The sequence below is a fragment of the Astatotilapia calliptera genome, chromosome 12 (genome assembly GCF_900246225.1).
Source record: "Astatotilapia calliptera chromosome 12, fAstCal1.2, whole genome shotgun sequence".
Classification (NCBI taxonomy): domain Eukaryota; kingdom Metazoa; phylum Chordata; class Actinopteri; order Cichliformes; family Cichlidae; genus Astatotilapia; species Astatotilapia calliptera.
Genome location: NC_039313.1, coordinates 36,036,956 through 36,058,896, shown reverse-complemented (window position 1 = coordinate 36,058,896; position 21,941 = coordinate 36,036,956). Strand labels below are relative to the sequence as shown.

At 41.6% G+C, this 21,941-nt stretch overlaps 1 long non-coding RNA gene across 1 annotated transcript; it reads right to left on the bottom strand.

The window, feature by feature from the left end:
- Positions 1-6,627: 6,627 nt before the first annotated feature.
- On the bottom strand, positions 6,628-7,806 carry LOC113033268 (uncharacterized). Its single transcript, XR_003274011.1, has 4 exons — positions 7,524-7,806; positions 7,352-7,412; positions 7,164-7,258; positions 6,628-6,748 (listed from the first exon to the last, which is right to left on the bottom strand). It is a non-coding gene; the product is annotated as an uncharacterized LOC113033268 (long non-coding RNA).
- Between the last annotated feature and the right edge of the window lie 14,135 nt (positions 7,807-21,941).

Below are 21,941 nucleotides of genomic sequence, written 5' to 3'. Positions count from 1 at the left end.
CAGAGCAGGAAGTGATGGTCGAAGCTCCTTCAGGTTTTTCTGGTGGAGACATTCAGGAGCAGAATTCAGCAGCAGCCCAGCCCATCACACTACCATCACCATGTCTGACTGTTGTTGTGATCTTTTTATGAACTGCTGTTAGTTTGATCCAGATGTAACGAGAATCACAGTTCAGCTTTTGTCTCGTCAGCCCACAGAAAGTTTTCCCAGACGTCTCGGGGATCATCCAGATGTTTTTTGGCCAATGAGCAATGAAAGGAGACACAAGTCCTTTTAAAGACCGACAGCTGAGTGTGAGAGCTGGACTCAAAAATATCCCATTGGTTACTTTCTTACCTATTTTTAATCAGCTTTAATTAATAAAAACATAAAAATGTTTTTGGATTTCGGCATCATTGCTCATGTACCAGTTAAATAGTAGTTAATTAACCTGCATCATATGCATCATCTAACACTGTGCATTTTCTTCACAAGCATCTATAGGATTATTCAAATGAGCACAAAAAACAATCTGAACTAAATGTTGATGCAGATTCAGTTCCTGCTGATGCTGCAGATTTTTAGTATGTCAGAGAATGCAATATAATCACAGCAGTTATGTTCTCTCCTCGTCCACCGTCAGCCAGACACGCCTCTGCTTCACTCTGCCTCTGATGGACGTCTCTCACTGTGGGGACAAACATGTGATGCTGATCTGTCTGAATGGATCTGCTGCAAACTCAGAGCTGAGGCTTTACTGACTTCTTTCTCCAGTGAGCTTTTAATAACCTGAGTGGTGTGTGTCACATTCTCATCAGCAGCACAGTTTGTGTCTCATGTAGTGTTTTTGTTTCTGGGATTGTGACATTTAAGGAAAACCAGAATATTTCTGGATTCCAGCTCTTGGGTGGAGGTGTTGGTGCTTACAAGAAGCTCTGTGTGTGAATAAAGTGCAGGCTGACTGGGAGCTGGTTCAGAGCGTTGCCTCACCTCGTGCTTCATGCTGATTGGATGAAAAAAAAAACCACCCCATGCAGCAGGTAGGGAGGGAGAGCAGCACCTTCATGGATTTTATTTCAAACTGTTTGACTCATCCAATCTCCATGGCAACAATAAAATAATTCATGTTTCATGTTTTTTTTAACCAATAACTGAGCAGTCCCTCCTCTTTTACTCCTTTTTCAGCTGTTTTAAATCAATATTGAAAATGTTGAAGTTCAAATCCAATGTTAGTCCAATAACTGATCGACAGCCTCCATCAGTCTCTGGGTGGAGAATGATGGAGGCTGAGCAGCTGATTCTGTTCCCCCTGCTCTTCATCACATCCTGTCGCCATGACTTTTATCTGAACTTGGAGAAAAACCATGAAACATACTAATAATAACCTCATTTATAAAGCACTCTTTACAGGATAAGAACCACAAAGTGCTTCACAATGATATAAAACAGATATACATAAAACAACACAATCGAGCATACAGCACAGCTGGAGCTGCTGTTTATAAGAATAAATACAATAAATGCAACGTAAAGATGGAGGCAGAGTTATCCCATCTGCTGCCTTTCTGAACTGAAGTGTGGAGAGAAGCTTGGTTTCACTCTGTCATTTAGAAAATGCTGATCAGGACTTTTCAAACAGTTTTTATTAACTACAACAAATGAATCTTTTTAAAAACAGAACTAAATGAACACATTTCATATCTGATCCTATTTGGAGGTTTAAACAGCCTGGAAAATGACTCTTCGTGTGAGCGATGAGGATGTTTTATGGTGCTTTCTGTCGTTGCTCACACTTTGTAGAAATATCGTTTAGTTTGAGATGAATAAAAAACAAAAATGCAGGGTAAGGGTTATGCAAAGTAAAGATGATCTGACTGATCGCTCTGAATATGAATCCAACAAGGTTGATTCAATCATCTTTGTTTTGCTGAATGGCTCAAATGTATTCTTCTGCATGAAACTTGTTAAACAGCCAGTTAATGATGTAATCAATAACTGGTATTGATTACATCTGAAGCCTAAAGGAACATGAAGATCAGACGTGTCCAGACAGCAGTGATAGAAATGAGAGTGCTGTTGTTGGAGAGCTCTTAGTTGTGGGTGTTTGGTCTTTAAAAGGACCGTTTGGTTTGTGGGGTGAACATCCAGCTGGCGTGGAGCTGCTGTGGACGTGGTGGAAGACTTTCACAGGTCTGTTTCCTCGACATCGCTGGCCTCCTGCAGACCGTCCACAGCCAGGCAGTGAGCGCACACGTGCTGGTCAAAGTGCAGAACCAGCTCCCGAGCCAACTCCTGGAAGTCCTGACCACGGCTCAGCGTCTCCAGTTTGTCCCTGCAGTCAGAGATGTCCATCGGAGCGAAGTAGAAGCGTGTCTGGCTGACGGTACATGAGGAGAGGACAGGAGGTGTCCTGGAGGTCGGAGTCTTGTTGTTGGGACTGGATGGAGTCTGGCTGCTGGATCTGTGCTCTGTGGTCCTGCTTCCATCCATCGTGGTCTGGGTGATGTTCTCAGTGTGAACTGTGGGACTCTGCCCTTTAGGCTGCTTTATATCGTGAGAGCTGCGTGCTGATTGGATGAGACAGAACAGGACCTACAGGTCCAGGTCTCCATTGTTCAAGTGACCCCCCCCCCCCACCCCCACCCCCACCTCACCACAGGCTGAAGCCATTCAGGAACAAACCAGAGTGTAATCAAAGCAGTTGATTAGTTTTCGTTGAACACAAAGACTTTGATCATTTTTAGTGATTATTCATTATCATTGAATCATCTCTGACAGTGATGAAGTCATTTTTATTACATGTTTATGTTAATGATATAGAAACAATTTAACAGATTTTGTCTTTTTAGCAGATGAAACAAATTTTATTAAACATATAAAAGGAACTTTTCGAAAGTTCAGAAACATTGCACCTCCTGCTCTAACTGGTCACTCAAATGAAGAGTGTGAAAACTTTCTTTCTTTATTAATAAGTCTAATATTTCCGGAGCAAACATCAGTCCTCCTCCTTTCTCTCTGACTCCACGCTTTAACAGGCCACCACTCTTAAAGAGTTTTGGACCAAGCTCTCTGAACGCTGTCATCAGTTTGGTTGACAAAATGAAACCACCACACTCTTCAAAAGGGTCTTCAACACCATTGGACCGTTTGTTCTTAAGGTAATAATTCTCTGACCTCCGTCTGTGTCCCTACATATTTTAAACAAGCTGCCTTTTATTTCAAAAGTGTTCTATATATGCTCCCACATATCCTGAATAGCTTTGAGTACATCTCGTACCATTGTTATGCAGACGCTATTCAGCTGCATATGTCCTTCAAACCCCAGAATGTAGCCACTTAGACTGAGGAAACACTGCGGTCAAGTGAGCCCTCACTTACGAAGTCACAGTCGAGGAATGTAGCCATTTAGAATTTATACCTTCAACATTAGCTGGAGATGTTTTAATCTGGTCACTTTGGAAAACCTTTATTATCTGTTAATTACATACAGCTCTAAAAGCTTTAATTCTCACGTGAAATGTATAATTGTGTTTAATAGTGCTCTTATAGACAAACCATATTAGTTCTGACTCCATTATCTGATTTAATCATCAAGCTTCTGCAAATAATCCGAGACACATATTTTTAATAGAAACAGAAACACTTTTAGCCTCCTGAATGTTTCAGTGTTGATTCCATCTTCTGTGTAAAGTGGAGATCTTTGGCTTTTCTATTTGGGTTGTTCGAGATCCGCCGCAGTAAACTCGCTGTGGAGGTCACAGCAGCGAAGCATTTTCTCAGGATTAATCTTCAGGTAGCAGGAACCAGACCCCATTTATAAAGTTAGTTATGATCAACACCTACGGTTCAGATTACACACTGATTAACAGGTCAGGTTAGAGATCATCAGGTATGACATCACTGCCTACTGTCTTCGTGTCTCCCTGTGAGCATCAATAATAAATAAAGATTATTAGACAGTTTTATTCCTGCATTTTCTTTCTGTTGGCAGCAAACAATTTGTCAATATTTTTATTGTTCAGTAAACGTTACTGACACTAAAACAGAACACCTGTACTGTACCTGCTGACCTCGTATATTATTTAATCTTTACTCTTGTAACAAGTAAAGATTAAATTATATATATCTATATATAGATATATATATATAGATAGATATAGATATAGATACACACACATATGCATATGTAGTCTGGCCCGGAGACTCAAACCCAGGACGCTTCTACTGTAAGCTGTATGGGTGCTGCTCAATCACTGACCTAACTGCTTCTCAGTGTCTCAGTTTTCTCACTGCTCTGTGATCGTCAGTGAGTCCTGTCATTGACATAATTCCATCAAACATGAGCGGTTTAAAGCACTCGGGCTCAGCACGACTCACTCTTCTAATCCCGTCAACACCTTGCACTTTGTTTACGCGTCAGAGATGCAGTGACGCGTCCTGCTTTATGACAGCGTCACTGACTCTGGACTGGTTGTTGGGGCTGTGATCCAAATCTCAGACTTTGTTGTGGGTCAGCTTCCTCTCAGGTGGTTCTCTTTTGTTCACCCTGGGACTTTGTGAGCTCGAACATCAACTCATCAAAGTAAGGCTTTATTGTCAAAAACAATATGTACATAAAATCCCAAATCCTTGGAGCGGCTCGTTTATGACGTGAACGCGATCCGAACCGACTACCAGGTGTTGGTGACGTAAATGGCCAGGTGTGCTTTGTGTTCGTAAAGCATGACGGTACTATACACGTGCACAGGTGAACTAGCAGCTCGCCATGAAATGAACCAAACTGTCCAGTCTGCTCCTTCTTCCTGTGTTTACTTTTGTTGCGCCCGCCCCCCACACACCTGGCCGCACATAAACCAAAAACTGTAAGTTTAGAAACGCACCAGCTGATTCGGTCCAGAGGAAACACTGCGGTCAAGTGAGCCCTCACTTAAGAAGTCACAGTCAAGCTAGCCGCCCCGAAAATGTGGTTGCACTACTCTTACGTATATTACGGTATAGGTGAAGACTGGCTTAGAAACGCAGTGTTTTCTGTCCTGACACTATTTTACTTCACAATCCACTCCCAGTTTTAGTGTATCTCCACTTTCCCCCCTGTGATCCACAGGCCAAATTACTGTATGATTCAGAGAAAATTAACAATAAAATTTACCCAATTTACTCTACTGTACTCTTAATGTCCTCGTCTTTGACCTCAGATTACAGGAAAACTATAAGAGGTGACACAGATATCTCACTGGATTATGCCTCTGGGTGACCCCCACTCTGCACCCTGTCATCCACAGCAACAATTACTGTATGGATTTCTGATAAAATTAAATCCTATTCCATTACCAAACAAAATGAGTTCATTGAAGTATTTGCTTAACTACAAGAAATTTCTTTCCACACACAATTTAAATTTTTCAAAATGTCATTCACACACCACCTCAAGTAGCAACTTTAGTTTTAGACATTATTTATTCAGTGCTTAATCACAACAATAGTCACCTTAAGGCACTTACATAATAAGTTAAACCTTACAATAATACATACAGAGAAAAACCCAACAATCATATGAGCCCCTATGAGCAACAGTGGGAAGGAAAAACTCCCTTTTAACAGGAAGAAACCACCGGCAGAACCAGGCTCAGGGAGGGGCGGGGCCATCTGCCTCAACCGGTCAGGGTGAGAAATTACATTTCTCAGATTACTGATTTCTCATATTACTACTACACAGTTTAGATATATTGTTATTCATTATCTGTCATCACACAAATCAACCCAAAAAATCAAAAAGGAAATACTTGAAGTACGAGCACAAAGCAAGAATGTTATACACATTGTGTTTTACACATGTGTTCCTCAAAACACCAATAACAACTATAAGCAGATTATTCAAGTAGCTTTCACTGCATGTGGAATTAGGTTACACAAAGCACACACTTCCACTCTGTCTTCTGAGCACTGCTGAGCTGTTCATTTGTCATGTCCAGGCCTTCAGAATGGAACCAGCGGTTATCACACTGGATCTGTAAACAAAAACAAATGAACTTTCATAAACACATTAAGTAAATAATTCTATGTTTTAATCAATTACAATCTTTAAGACACAGAGTCAAATACTTTGTTGTAGATAACATAAAACAATTTTTAAAAATACTATACCCAGTCAGTGATGGAGGGTCCTGGATTAGGTGGTTTCACCGTTGCACACATGGCACAGTTGTTATATATATATATATATATATATATATATATATATATATATATATATATATATATATATATATATACATATATATATATATATATATGTATATATATATTTTAGTATTTGACAGTTTGACACAAATAAATATGTCCATTTGAAGAAGATATTACACACCGGAGGCCTCAAGTATTGTCTGTGCAAATGTCCTTCGTGCCTGGGCCATCTCTTTTTTTGTCGTCAAAAATGTCATTTCTGGTTTATTTGGGAATGCTTCCATTACTACTTTGACCATCTGAAATAAAAAACCCCAAAAACAATTAAATGAAAACATCTGCAAATGTTACACTTCCTGTTTACACAATTTAACCTTTTAAGATTATTTTAACTTCCCCCACCCCATCTTCTTATCTAATTTTACAGAACAATATTATTGCATCAATGTGGTGCCATACCATGACGACCATTACTCCGCAGCTAGAACCATCCCGTTGAAATGGATGTGTCAGTACTCCTCCTCGAAGTCTCACATTCACCCAGTCTGTTTTGTTGTAGCATGTCCTCCTCATTTTGAAGTATTCACTTTGTGAACGTAACATACATCACATTTATATACAAATGAATGATAAAAGTCACACAGAAAAAGACACATATAGTACATATCACTGTTTTTAATGGTGTGTCAGAAAGCCCTGTGCTCTACATTATGTTAGATGAAGTATCAAACTTATTAACATGTTCTTTTAAATCTACAAATGTTAACTGTCTCAAATGTATCACTGCTTAAACACTGTCAGTGGTTTTTTTATTATTTAAAATTACATATGTGAGTAATTTTGAATTATTTTTTTAAATTCTTTAAAGAACTGATAACCACAGATTTTATTAAACTTTAATCTACAACCATACGTTCACCTTTAGAAAAAGACCTCCTAAGTCCTCCTGTCACTTTTCTAATATTTCATGTTATTATATACATGTAATAACGCATAATTACCGGAATCTTCTGGCTGCACGGTCAGACTCTTCCTGCTCCAAAGAGTTTCTTGAAGGATCGACCAAATACAGACAGCTGTCATCTGCATTTATGTACTGCGATAGATATATAAATTTAAAAAGTACATAAATTTTCAATAATGTGTTATTGAAACAAACTGTTTTCACAGAAATGCTGCTCGTACTAACCAGAAACTTCCAGTGTATATTTCCAACAAAGGATAAAACGGCTCTAGTTGTCAAAGTTCACCTGTGACATATTAGGAATTAATTACAAATTTGCAACAATACCTTTTCCATTTCGAGACATTAATTAACTTTTAAAAAATTAATTCTAGAATATATAAAAAAATTTTTTTACCTTGGACAAGCTTTGTCTCCTGATTAGTTCTCTCTCCATAGAGGATCACACCGCTCGTGTAGTGGTTCATAATGTAGATATTATTCCCCTGATTTAGCCGAATGGCCCAGTGGTGCAGGATACTTTCAATGACCTGAGGAGTATAATAAATAACCTTTTATTACTTTGTAAACATGATAAAGTTTTGGAATACAATCTTTAATAAAGATTTTTTTACTTACGTATACTCAGTATTCAGTCATGAGGATATGCCTGGAATGTCGATCTAAAGCAGTACTTACTGAATGTGTAGGGAAAAACTAATGTCCTGCCCCAGCTTTAACGTTAACCTTATGCAGTACATTTTTTTTTTAAATAACTAGTTTACATACCTCTCCAACAAGCCAGCTGTGTGGTCTAAGGGTCAGGAACTCACTGTGACGTATGACAAAGTTGTTACCTCTAATCTGAGATGGGACCACAGAAACAACAACTTCCGTTTCCTGTTGTTTCCACAAATATGCGACCTGTGTTTCAACAAGACAATAGTAACTAAATTCAAATAATTCTTCTTATGAGAACATTCATTGTAATCAATTACAACGGTTTTAAATCTAACTAAATCTAACTAAATCTAACTGTCCAAGCCGGGGGTTCGAACCGGCAACCTTCCGATTACAAGGCGAACTCCCAACTCTTGAGCCACGATCGCCCGTCATAAATAAAATAAAAACATGAGACAGTTAAAACAAACAATAGAAGAGGACAACAAACAATAGGTAACAACGCAACAAGCTAAAACAGCCAACTAGACAGAATCAAAAGCCAAAGTAAAAAAATAAGTTTTAAGACGTGATTTAAAAGACTGGATAGACTCGGCAGTGCGAATATGAACGGGGAGGTTATTCCAGAGTCTGGGTGCCACGGATGCAAGGCCCGGTCGCCTCTTGACTTCATTCGAGTCCTAGGTTGTGCTAGGAGCCTATGGTTGGATGATCTAAGTGCCCTGTTGGGATTGTATGAATGGATTAAATCAGAAAGATAACTGGGCGCTAAATTATTCAAAATATTAAAAATGAACAAAAGAATTTTAAAATCTATACGATATTTAACAGGGAGCCAATGTAATTTGGCTAAAATTGGAGTTATGTGTTCATGAAGTCTTCACCTATACCGTAATATACGTAAGAGTAGTGCAACCACTTTTTCACCGCGGTAAAGTGAGCCGTCATTTGTGAGCCGCGGTCAAGCCAGCCGCCTCCTATCCGCCGCATAAATTTCCTTGCGCTTTTACACCAGTCTTTACGGTAGCGCCTTTTCGCTTTATATCCTGATTGAAAGCCTAGACTCGCGCACACACGCACGCGCGTGAACAGTCACACGCACGCGCGCACACAAATTACAATGGAACAGCCCAATACAGCCATCGTGACAGTCTGGTTGCATATTCAAAAATTCATTAAAAATCATTATTAAAAGTTGATGCCAAGCTTTCAACACAATCCTCTTCTCGGACACCTACTTTACCTCTGGGCCAGTTTTTACCCAGATTTACTGTAATATTACTCAGAAATCACAGTAAACTCATATTCAGTGCAATACAGTCAATGCACTACAATTATGTTTATTTCAAAAATTCATTAAAGTCATCCTGAATAGTTGAGGTCCAACTTTCAACACATCCCCCCTCTGGGACACCTACTGTACCTGTGTGCCAATTTTCATCCAGATTTACTGTAGAATTCCTCAGAAATTAAAGGAAACTTATATTCAATTCAATACAGTCAATACAATAGAATTATGTCAATTTTCAAAAATTCATTAAAAATCATCCTGAGTAGTTGATGTACAACTTTCAACACATCCCTCCTCTGGGACACCTACTGTACCTGTGTGCCAGGTTTCAGCCAGATTTACTGTAGAATTCCTCAGAAATTAATGGAAACATTTATTCAATCTAATACAGCCAATACACTACAATTGTGTCAATTTTCAAAAATTCATTAAAAATCATCCTGAGTAGTTGATGTACAACTTTCAACACATCCCCCCTCTGGGACACCTACTGTACCTGTGTGCCAAGTTTCATCCAGATTTACTGTAGAATTCCTCAGAAATGAATGGAAACATTTATTCAATTCAATACAGTCAATACAATAGAATTATGGAAATTTTCAAAAATTCATTAAAAATCACCCATAATAGTTGAGGTCCAACTTTCAACACTTTCTTACTCTGGGCGTCCTACCGTACCTCTGGGCCAAGTTACATCTCAATTCACTGTAATCTTTATCAAAAATTGAAAGAACAATTATATGTCAATGCTGGATGTGTGTCCTTTCAAAGTGACACTAAATAACAGAACTCAGGCACATCAGGGAATAATCCAAAAGGCGGATTTATTAAACGAAAACAACATACAAAATATCTCTAACCCATACTACATAACCTAAAAAGAAACAAAGGGACACTTAGAAGCACAAGGAAACAATACTGAAAGGGCAAGAGACACAGTCCAAACACAATCCACAACTAAAATGCCAAAAGAACAAGTCATCCCACATAGCAGACGGGTCTTGCCTGGATCTGGTGTCAAGCCGGCACTGCTGGCTGACTTCTGGCATGGTAAGATGGCACTGTTTATGTGATGGCATGCCACATTTGGCCTGATTGGGTGAATGTGACATGTTGTATAGAGCACTTTGAGTAATATGGGTGAGTAAAAAAGTGCTGTATAAGAATCAGTCCATTCACTGTCTGAACAGAGTTTCGTCATGTTACTTTTGCACTATTATGTTCCAGCACATGTTGTTATTACATGGCTTACATGGCTAAGGTACACATTAGGCTGACATCTGGGGCCAGAGCTGAAACTGTTCTGGGCCAGCACAGGGCCAGCAGTGTGTCTGCAACTGGCCTTGTGCTGGCTCATGTGTGGGCCACCTCTGGTAAACCAGATCTGGGCCACCATAGGGCCGTCATTCTTTGCGGTACGCAGGCCATGTGTAAGCACATTGTGTGGGACAGATCCAGGCCATACCAATTTTGCTAATGTGGGAGGAATTATGTAAAAATAGAAACATCATAAAAATGAAAATGAACATAAAGTAAAATGTACTGAAAAGAACATCAGTATGGCCATCATTATTTGCTTGGAAAGTCTAAAGTTCCATGGCTTTGAACAGCCAGAGAACGCAATGCCCAGCTTAGAATGACTAAAAGTAACTTCTTTTAACATTCTGTCATTCTGCTCTATATCAAACATCCACTAAAAATAGTCATTTGAAAAAAAATATTCGCCACTTTTCATCAGTTTGGGTTCCTCTGTTTATAGCAATTTTTAGAAAAGAACCCAATACCTTTGTCACTATACAGTTGTACAGTGAGATACAGAGCATCTCCTACTCATTGCAAACATGCTGGGAGGGTGGCTCTATCCGCCTTAGTGCAGCTGCTGTACCATACTGTGATGCAGTAAGTTAGTAGGCTCTCAATGGGCGAGTGGTGGAAGGGTGAGCTGTAGTCCACAAAGAGCATTCTGGCGTAGCTCTGCCGCTGTTCTAGGTGACTCAGCACCGAGTGGAGGGTGATGGCATCTTCTGTGAATCTGTTTGCACGGTATGCAAACTGGTGGGTGTCGAATTCTGGGGGGAGGTAATCCTTGGTGTGCTGAAGGACTAGTTTCATGATTACCGGTGTGAGGGCCACAGGGCAATAATAGTTCAGGCTGGTGATGGGAGACTTCTTTGGTACTGGGATGATTGTGGCTGATTTTAGACAGGATGGGATGGCTGCTTCATCCAGTGAGAGGTTGAAGATTCTGGTGGAGATGAGGGTGAGCTGGTGGGCACATGGTCTTAGCACTTTACCACGTATTCCGTCTGGACGCCTTCCTGGGGTTCACTGCTAGGAACACTCATCTGACATCGTGCTCCGTTACAGTGAATGGAGCGGTGCAGGAACCAGGTGAGGATGAGGATGGGAGCAGGGCTGAGGCAGATGAATGCTGCTGTTGTGGTGTTTCAAAGCGGGCAAAGAAGCTGTTTATGTCCTCTGCTAGCTGCACACTCAGGTTTTCTGTTTTCACAGTTCTGCCTCTGTGGTTTATGATGTCTATTATTCCATGCCATGTGTTGTTGCTGGACAGGTGGGACCCTTTTCAGGTCAGCTCGAGCAGACCTGTACAGAGCTCTGTCAACAGACCTACAGGGAGTGCAGAATTATTAGGCAAGTTGTATTTTTGAGGAATAATTTTATTATTGAACAACAACCATGTTCTCAATGAACCCAAAGACTCATTAATATCAAAGCTGAATGTTTTTGGAAGTAGTTTTTTTTTTTTTATTTTAGTTATTTTAGGGGGATATCTGTGTGTGCAGGTGACTATTACTGTGCATAATTATTAGGCAACTTCACAAAAAACAAATATATACCCATTTCAATTATTTATTTTTACCAGTGAAACCAATATAACATCTCCACATTCACAAATATACATCTCAGAATCAGAATCAGAATCAGAATCGTGTTTATTGGCCAAATACAGTGGGGCAAAAAAGTATTTAGTCAGCCACCGATTGTGCAAGTTCCCCCACTTAAAATGATGACAGAGGTCAGTAATTTGCACCAGAGGTACACTTCAACTGTGAGAGACAGAATGTGAAAAAAAATCCATGAATCCACATGGTAGGATTTGTAAAGAATTTATTCATAAATCAGGGTGGAAAATAAGTATTTGGTCAATAACAAAAATACAACTCAATACTTTGTAACATAACCTTTGTTGGCAATAACAGAGGTCAAACGTTTACTATAGGTCTTTACCAGGTTTGCACACACAGTAGCTGGTATTTTGGCCCATTCCTCCATGCAGATCTTCTCGAGAGCAGTGGATGTTTTGGGGCTGTCGCCGAGCAACACGGACTTTCAACTCCCGCCACAGATTTTCTATGGGGTTGAGGTCTGGAGACTGGCTAGGCCACTCCAGGACTTTCAAATGCTTCTTACGGAGCCACTCCTTTGTTGCCCGGGCGGTGTGTTTTGGATCATTGTCATGTTGGAAGACCCAGCCTCGTTTCATCTTCAAAGTTCTCACTGATGGAAGGAGGTTTTGGCTCAAAATCTCACGATACATGGCCCCATTCATTCTGTCCTTAACACGGATCAGTCGTCCTGTCCCCTTGGCAGAAAAACAGCCCCATAGCATGATGTTTCCACCCCCATGCTTCACAGTAGGTATGGTGTTCTTGGGATGCAACTCAGTATTCTTCTTCCTCCAAACACGACGAGTTGAGTTTATACCAAAAAGTTCTACTTTGGTTTCATCTGACCACATGACATTCTCCCAATCCTCTGCTGTATCATCCATGTGCTCTCTGGCAAACTTCAGACGGGCCTGGACATGCACTGGCTTCAGCAGCGGAACACGTCTGGCACTGCGGGATTTGATTCCCTGCCGTTGTAGTGTGTTACTGATGGTGACCTTTGTTACTTTGGTCCCAGCTCTCTGCAGGTCATTCACCAGGTCCCCCGTGTGGTTCTGGGATCTTTGCTCACCGTTCTCATGATCATTTTGACCCCACGGGATGAGATCTTGCGTGGAGCCCCAGATCGAGGGAGATTATCAGTGGTCTTGTATGTCTTCCATTTTCTGATGATTGCTCCCACAGTTGATTTTTTCACACCAAGCTTGCTTGCCTATTGTAGATTCACTCTTCCCAGTCTGGTGCAGGTCTACAATACTTTTCCTGGTGTCCTTCGAAAGCTCTTTGGTCTTGGCCATGGCGGAGTTTGGAGTCTGACTGTTTGAGGCTGTGGACAGGTGTCTTTTATACAGATGATGAGTTCAAACAGGTGCCATTCATACAGGTAACGAGTGGGGGACAGAAAAGCTTCTTACAGAAGACGTTACAGGTCTGTGAGAGCCAGAGATTTTCCTTGTTTGAGGTGACCAAATACTTATTTTCCACCCTGATTTACGAATAAATTCTTTACAAATCCTACCATGTGATTCATGGATTTTTTTTTTCACATTCTGTCTCTCACAGTTGAAGTGTACCTCTGGTGCAAATTACTGACCTCTGTCATCATTTTAAGTGGGGGAACTTGCACAATCGGTGGCTGACTAAATACTTTTTTGCCCCACTGTATATGTGCAGACACATACAGGGAATTTGGTTCCGGTAGATGGTGGCTCTCAAGCACAGCAATGTAAATCTCACACACACACACACACACACACACACACACACACACACACACACACACACACACACACACACACACACACACACACACAATTCTATATATACACATTACACATACATACACAAAGCTATGTAAACCAACTATAAATAACGAATCTAACCTTATATACATAAAATACAGAAATGAATGAGGTGGAATGAATACTACAAAATGTACATAAGGTGCAGCTGCAGTCTGGCAGTGGGAGCAGTGTGACAGGTCAACGGTTAAGAAGGGAGATGGCGAGGGGAAAGAAACTGTTCCTGTGTCGGGTGGTCCTGGTCTGCAGGCTTCTGTACCGTCTGCCAGAGGTCAGCAGATCAAAAAGTCTGTGTCCAGGGTGTGAGGGGTCTGCGATGATTTTCCCTGCCCGTTTCCTGGTTCTTGAGAGGTACAGATCCTGGATGGAGGGCAGGGGGGGCGCTGATGATCCTTTCTGCTGCCCGTACAGTCCGCTGCAGTCTGCTCCTGTCCTGTTTAGTGGCTCCTCCATACCAGACTGTGATGGAGGAGCACAGGACAGACTCAATGACCGCAGTGTAGAACTGGATCAGCAGCTCCTGTGGAAGACTGTACTTCCCCAGTTGTCTCAGGAAGTACATCCTCTGCTGGGTCTTTTTGAGGATGGAGTTGATGTTGGTCTCCCACTTCAGGTCCTGGGAGATGGTTGTACCCAGGAACTTGAAGATCTTCACAGTCGACACAGGGCTGTCTGATATGGTGAGGGGGAGCAGAGTTGAGGGATGCCTCCTGAAGTCCACTGTCATCTCTACAGTCTTAAGAGTGTTCAGCTCCAGATTGTGCTGACTGCACCAGAGTACCAGCCGCTCAACTTCCTGCCGGTATGCAGACTCATCACCATCTTGAATGAGGCCAATGACAGTGGTGTCATCTGCAAACTTTAGGAGTTTGACAGCAGAGTTATTGGAGGTGCAGTCGTTAGTGTAGAGGGAGAACAGTAGTGGTGAGAGGACACATCCTTGAGGGCACCAATACTGAGGGACCGGGTTTCAGAGGTGATCTCCCCCAGCCTCACTTGTTGCTTTCTGTCTGTCAGGAAGCTGGTGATCCACTGACAGGTAGCTGGTGACACGCTGAGCTGGGAGAGTTTGGAGGAAAGAAGTTCAGGCACAATGGTGTTAAAAGCCGAACTAAAGTCCACAAACAGGACCCTGGCATAAGTTCCCGGGCAGTCAAGGTGTTGCAGGATGTAATGCAGCCCCGTGTTCACTGCATCATCCACTGACCTGTTTGCCCGGTAGGCAAACTGCAGAGGGTCCAGCTGGTGGCCTGTAATGTCTTTCAGATGGGCTAACACCAGTCGTTCGAAGGATTTCATGACCACAGACGTCAAGGCGACAGGTCTGTAGTCATCCAGTCCTGTGATGGTGAGTTTCTTGGGAACAGGGATGATGGTGGAGCGTTTGAAGCAGGAGGGAACTTCACACAGCTCCAGGGATCTGTTGAAGATGCGAGTAAAGATGGGAGCCAGCTGTTCAGCACAGGTTTTGAGGCAGGAGGGTGAGACGCCATCTGGTCCGGGGGCTTTCCTGGGCTTCTGTTTCTGGAATAGTCGGCTCACATCCTGAGTGTGTATTCTTAGTTTCAGGGAGGAGGAAAGGGGGGTGAGAGGTGTGGTGGAGGTCGTTGAGTCTGGGTTGGAGAGGGTGGTGGTGGTCGTTGAGTCTTGATTGGGAGGGTGGGGGTGGTCGTTGAGTCTTGATTGGGGAGGGGCAGGGTGAAGGGGGGAGAGGTGGAAGGTGTGTTGGGGAGTCAATGTCTGAAGCAATGTCCCTGGGGAGGGGAGGGTGGGGCGTGGGAGTCTGTCCGTCTCAAACCTGCAATAGAAAGTGTTTAACTCGTTGGCCAGGTCTTTGGTTGCTTCAATGGTGGGTGGGGGGCGTCTGTAGCTGGTGATTTCCTGCAGGCCCCTCCACACTGACGCAGGGTCGTTGGCTGAGAGCCGTTCTTCCAGCTTCTGGGAGTAGATCCTTTTAGCTGCTTTGATCTCCTTGGTCAGTGTGTTCCTGGCTTGCTTGTACAGGACCCTGTCACCACTTCTGTAAGCGTCCTCCTTGGCCTTGCGAAGATGTTGGAGTTTAGGAGTGAACCATGGTTTATTGTTGTTGTATGTGCAAAAGGTCTTTGTTGGCACACACACGTCTTCACAGAAACTGATGTATGATGTCACAGTGTCCGTGAGCTCATCTAGGTTCTCAGATGCAGCTTCAAAAACAGTCCAATCAGTGGAGTCAAAACAGTCCTGCAGTTCCTGCTTTGCTGCGTTAGTCACTTCTTCACAGTTTTGACTACAGGCTTGGCACGTTTGAGTTTTTGCCTATAAACTGGAATAAGATGGACCATGCAGTGATCAGAATGTCCCAAAGCTGCCCGGGGCACAGAGCGATAGGCATCTTTTAGAGTGGTGTAGCAGTGATCCAGTATGATGTTGTCCCTGGTGGGGCAGTCTATATGCTGTCTGTATTTAGGGAGTTCGTAGTTTAGGTTTGCTCTGTTAAAATCCCCAAGAATAATTGTAAAGGAATCCGGGAATTTCCTCTCCAGGGTAGTAATCTGGTCAGCCAGCTCGCACAGTGCGTTGTTCGCGTTGGCCTGTGGAGGGATGTAAACTCCGACCAGCATGAAGGAAGAAAACTCCCGCGGTGAATAAAAAGGTTTACAGTTGATGAGAAAACTTTCCAAGTGTGGGCTGCAGTGTTTCTGTAACACTGTGACATCAGTACACCAACCTTCATTAATGTAGAAGCAGACTCCACCACCCTTTGTTTGCCCTGAGAGCTCTGTTTCGCGGTCCGCCCGGTGAAGTTGGAAGCCCGGCAGATGTAAGACAGCGTCTGGGACTCGCTCACTGAGCCAGGTTTCAGTGAAGCAGAGGGCAGCAGAGCGTGCAAAGTCCTTGTTAGTCCGGTTTAAGAGCAGTAATTCGTCGACTTTGTTTGGAAGAGAGCGGAGATTCGCGAGGTGAATGGAGGGGAGTGCCTTGCGGAATCCTCGCCGACATTCAAAAACAAAACAACAACAAATCAGCGACCAATATAGCCACCTTTCTTTGCAAGGACACTCAAAAGCCTGCCATCCATGGATTCTGTCAGTGTTTTGATCTGTTCACCATCAACATTGCGTGCAGCAGCAACCACAGCCTCCCAGACACTGTTCAGAGAGGTGTACTGTTTTCCCTCCTTGTAAATCTCACATTTGATGATGGACCACAGGTTCTCAATGGGGTTCAGATCAGGTGAACAAGGAGGCCATGTCATTAGTTTTTCTTCTTTTATACCCTTTCTTGCCAGCCACGCTGTGGAGTACTTGGACGCGTGTGATGGAGCATTGTCCTGCATGAAAATCATGTTTTTCTTGAAGGATGCAGACTTCTTCCTGTACCACTGCTTGAAGAAGGTGTCTTCCAGAAACTGGCAGTAGGACTGGGAGTTGAGCTTGACTCCATCCTCAACCCGAAAAGGCCCCACAAGCTCATCTTTAATGATACCAGCCCAAACCAGTACTCCACCTCCACCTTGCTGGCGTCTGAGTCAGACTGGAGCTCTCTGCCCTTTACCAATCCAGCCACGGGCCCATCCATCTGGCCCATCAAGACTCACTCTCATTTCATCAGTCCATAAAACCTTAGAAAAATCAGTCTTGAGATATTTCTTGGCCCAGTCTTAACGTTTCAGCTTGTGTGTCTTGTTCAGTGGTGGTCGTCTTTCAGCCTTTCTTGCACTGAACATAAGTTCCCTGCAATTTCTGAAGAATATTACAGTAAATCTGGCTGAAACTTGGCCCAGACGTACAGCAGGTTTCCCGGAGGAGGGATGTGTTGAAAGTTGGACCTCAACTACTCAGGATGATTTTTAATGAATTTTTGAAAATTGACATAATTGTAGTGTATTGGCCGACTGCATTGGATACAAGTACCCTTTAATTTCTGAGGAATTCTACAGTAAATCTGGCTGAAACCTGGCACACAGGTACAGTAGGTGTCCCAGAGGGGGGATGTGTTGAAAGTTGTACATCAACTACTCAGGATGATTTTTCATGAATTTTTGAAAATTGACATAATTGTAGTGTATTGACTGTATTGCACTGAATAAAGTTTCCTTTAATTTCTGAGGAATTCTACAGTAAATCTGGATGAAACTTGGCACACAGGTACAGTAGGTGTCCCAGAGGGGGGATGTGTTGAAAGTTGTACATCAACTACTCAGGATGATTTTTAATGAATTTTTGAAAATTGACATAATTGTATTGTATTGGCTGTATTAGCATTGAATACAAGTACCCTTTAATTTCTGAGGAATTCTACAGTAAATTTGGATGAAACTTGGCACACAGGTACAGTAGGTGTCCCAGAGGAGGGATGTGTTGAAAGTTGGACATCAACTACTCAGGATGATTTTTAATGAATTTTTGAAAATTGACATAATTCTACTGTATTGGCTGTATTAGATTGAATAAATGTTTCCATTAATTTCTGAGGAATTCTACAGTAAATCTGGCTGAAACCTGGCACACAGGTACAGTAGGTGTCCCAGAGGGGGGATGTGTTGAAAGTTGTACATCAACTACTCAGGATGATTTTTCATGAATTTTTGAAAATTGACATAATTATATTGTATTGGCTGACTGCATTGGATACAAGTACCCATTAATTTCTGAGGAATTCTACAGTAAATTGGCTGAAACCTGGCACACAGGTACAGTAGGTGTCCCAGAGGAGGGATGTGTTGAAAGTTGTACATCAACTACTCAGGATGATTTTTAATGAATTTTTGAAAATTGACATAATTCTATTGTATTGACTGTATTGAATTGAATATAAGTACCCTTTAATTTCTGAGGAATTCTACAGTAAATCTGGATGAAACTTGGCACACAGGTACAGTAGGTGTCCCAGAGGGGGGATGTGTTGAAAGTTGGACATCAACTACTCAGGATGATTTTTCATGAATTTTTGAAAATTGACATAATTAAATTGTATTGGCTGACTGCATTGGATACAAGTACCCTTTAATTTCTGAGGAATTCTACAGTAAATCTGGATGAAAATTGGCACACAGGTACAGTAGGTGTCCTAGAGGAGGGATGTGTTGAAAGTTGTACATCAACTACTCAGGATGATTTTTAATGAATTTTTGAAAATTGACATAATTGTAGTTTATTGGCCGTACTGATTGAATACAAGTTTCCCTTTAATTTCTGAGGAATTCTACAGTAAATCTGGATGAAACTTGGCACACAGGTACAGTAGGTGTCCCAGAGGGGGGATGTGTTGAAAGTTGTACATCAACTACTCAGGATGATTTTTAATGAATTTTTGAAAATTGACATAATTCTAGTGTATTGGCTGTATTGATTGAATAAAGTACCCATTAATTTCTGAGGAATTCTAACAGTAAATCTGGATGAAACTTGGCACACAGGTACAGTAGGTGTCCCAGAGGGGGATGTGTTGAAAGTTGGACATCAACTACTCAGGATGATTTTTAATGAATTTTTGAAAATTGACATAATTCTACTGTATTGGCTGTATTGATTGAATACAAGTTCCTTTAATTTCTGAGGAATTCTACAGTAAATCTGGCTGAAACCTGGCACACAGGTACAGTAGGTGTCCAGAGGGGGGATGTGTTGAAAGTTGGACATCAACTACTCAGGATGATTTTTAATGAATTTTGGAAAATTGACATAATTCTATTGTATTGACTGTATTGAATTGAATAAAGTACCCTTTAATTTCTGAGGAATTCTACAGTAAATTTGGATGAAACGTGGCACACAGGTACAGTAGGTGTCCCAGAGGGGGATGTGTTGAAAGTTGGACATCAACTACTCAGGATGATTTTTAATGAATTTTTGAAAATTGACATAATTCTACTGTATTGGCCGACTGCATTGGATACAAGTACCCTTTAATTTCTGAGGAATTCTACAGTAAATCTGGCTGAAACCTGGCACACAGGTACAGTAGGTGTCCCAGAGGGGGGATGTGTTGAAAGTTGTACATCAACTACTCAGGATGATTTTTAATGAATTTTTGAAAATTGACATAATTGTAGTTTATTGGCCGACTGCATTGGATACAAGTACCCTTTAATTTCTGAGGAATTCTACAGTAAATCTGGATGAAACTTGGCACACAGGTACAGTAGGTGTCCCAGAGGGGGGATGTGTTGAAAGTTGTACATCAACTACTCAGGATGATTTTTCATGAATTTTTGAAAATTGACATAATTATAGTGTATTGGCTGACTGCATTGGATACAAGTACCCTTTAATTTCTGAGGAATTCTACAGTAAATCTGGATGAAACTTGGCACACAGGTACAGTAGGTGTCCCAGAGGAGGGATGTGTTGAAAGTTGTACATCAACTACTCAGGATGATTTTTAATGAATTTTTTGAAAATTGACATAATTCTATTGTATTGGCCGACTGCATTGGATACAAGTACCCATTAATTTCTGAGGAATTCTACAGTAAATCTGGCTGAAACCTGGCACACAGGTACAGTAGGTGTCCTAGAGGAGGGATGTGTTGAAAGTTGTACATCAACTACTCAGGATGATTTTTAATGAATTTTGGAAATTGACACTAATTCTATTGTATTGACTGTATTGATTGAATATAAGTTTCCATTAATTTCTGAGGAATTCTACAGTAAATCTGGATGAAAATTCGCACACAGGTACAGTAGGTGTCCCAGAGGGGGATGTGTTGAAAGTTGTACAGGATGCGTTGTACAGGGAGATGGCCACAGGCAGGAATGATTTCCTGTGTCGTTCAGTGGTGCTTTTCGGTAATCTCAGTCTCTCACTGAACGAGCTCCTGTGACTGACCAACATGTCATGGAGTGGGTGGGAGGTGTTATCCAACATTGTCTTTATCTTGGACAGCATCCGCCTCTCCGACACCACCTTGAGGGAGTCCAGCTCCATCCCCATGATTTTTAATGAATTTCTGAAAATTGATGCAATTGTAGTGCATTGGCTGTATTAGATTGAATAAATGTTTCCATTAATTTCTGAGGAATTCTACAGTAAATCTGGATGAAACTTGGCACACAGGTACAGTAGGTGTCCCAGAGGGGGATGTGTTGAAAGTTGTACATCAACTACTCAGGATGATTTTTAATGAATTTTGGAAAATTGACATAATTCTATTGTATTGACTGTATTGAATTGAATATAAGTTTCCTTTAATTTCTGAGGAATTCTACAGTAAATCTGGATGAAAATTGGCACACAGGTACAGTAGGGTGTCCCAGAGGAGGGATGTGTTGAAAGTTGTAACATCAACTACTCCAGGATGATTTTTTAATGAATTTCTGACATTTCCATAATTGTATTGACTGTATCGGGGCGTTACATTGTAATTTGTTGCGCCGCATGCGCGCGCGACTGTTCGCGGCGCGGCACGTGTGCGCGGGTATAGGCTTTCATCGGCACATAAAGCGAAAAGGCGCTACCGTAAAGACTGGTGTAAAAGCGCAAGGAAATTTATGCGGCGGATAGGAGGCGGCTGGCTTGACCGCGGCTCACAATGACGGCTCACTTTACCGCAGTACGAGAAGAGGCTGCCATAGTGCCAAGGCAGAGGCTAAAGACCGATGACGGGAGAGTCCAAAGTTCAGCGATTAACAAATTAATCAGTGCCGATACCAAAGAGCCTTGAATGGTTCTATCTTAAACCCTATGATAACCATGCTGGTTATTTTAGTCTCAATACCCAAAACAAAGCTACTGCCTTAACCTGAGTGGAATTTTCCGCATTCATCTCACATTTGAATTAATTTGATCACTTTCAGGAAAAGGAAAAAAAAAATAGATATGACGACAATAGTTTCAATTAAAACAAACAAACAAAAAAACGTTATGACTTTGCATGTCCAGGTTTAACACAAGTGAGATATCGTTCATTTTACTATGAAAAAAAAAAAAAAATCCGGACAATACAAATAAAACTGTTCTTGTTTATTCTTATTTGTTTACCTTTACTACACAGGAACACAGGAAGTGGGTAAAAGGTGAAAGCTGACTTCCAGTGGGTTTATTTTAAAAGTACATCCCTCATTTACATGCAGGTTAACACATGTAAATAAAATAAAACCCTTGTGTCTGCTAGACTCGTGAACAAACACCGGTGCTGTGTGCAGATGGTTAACCCTACACGCAAT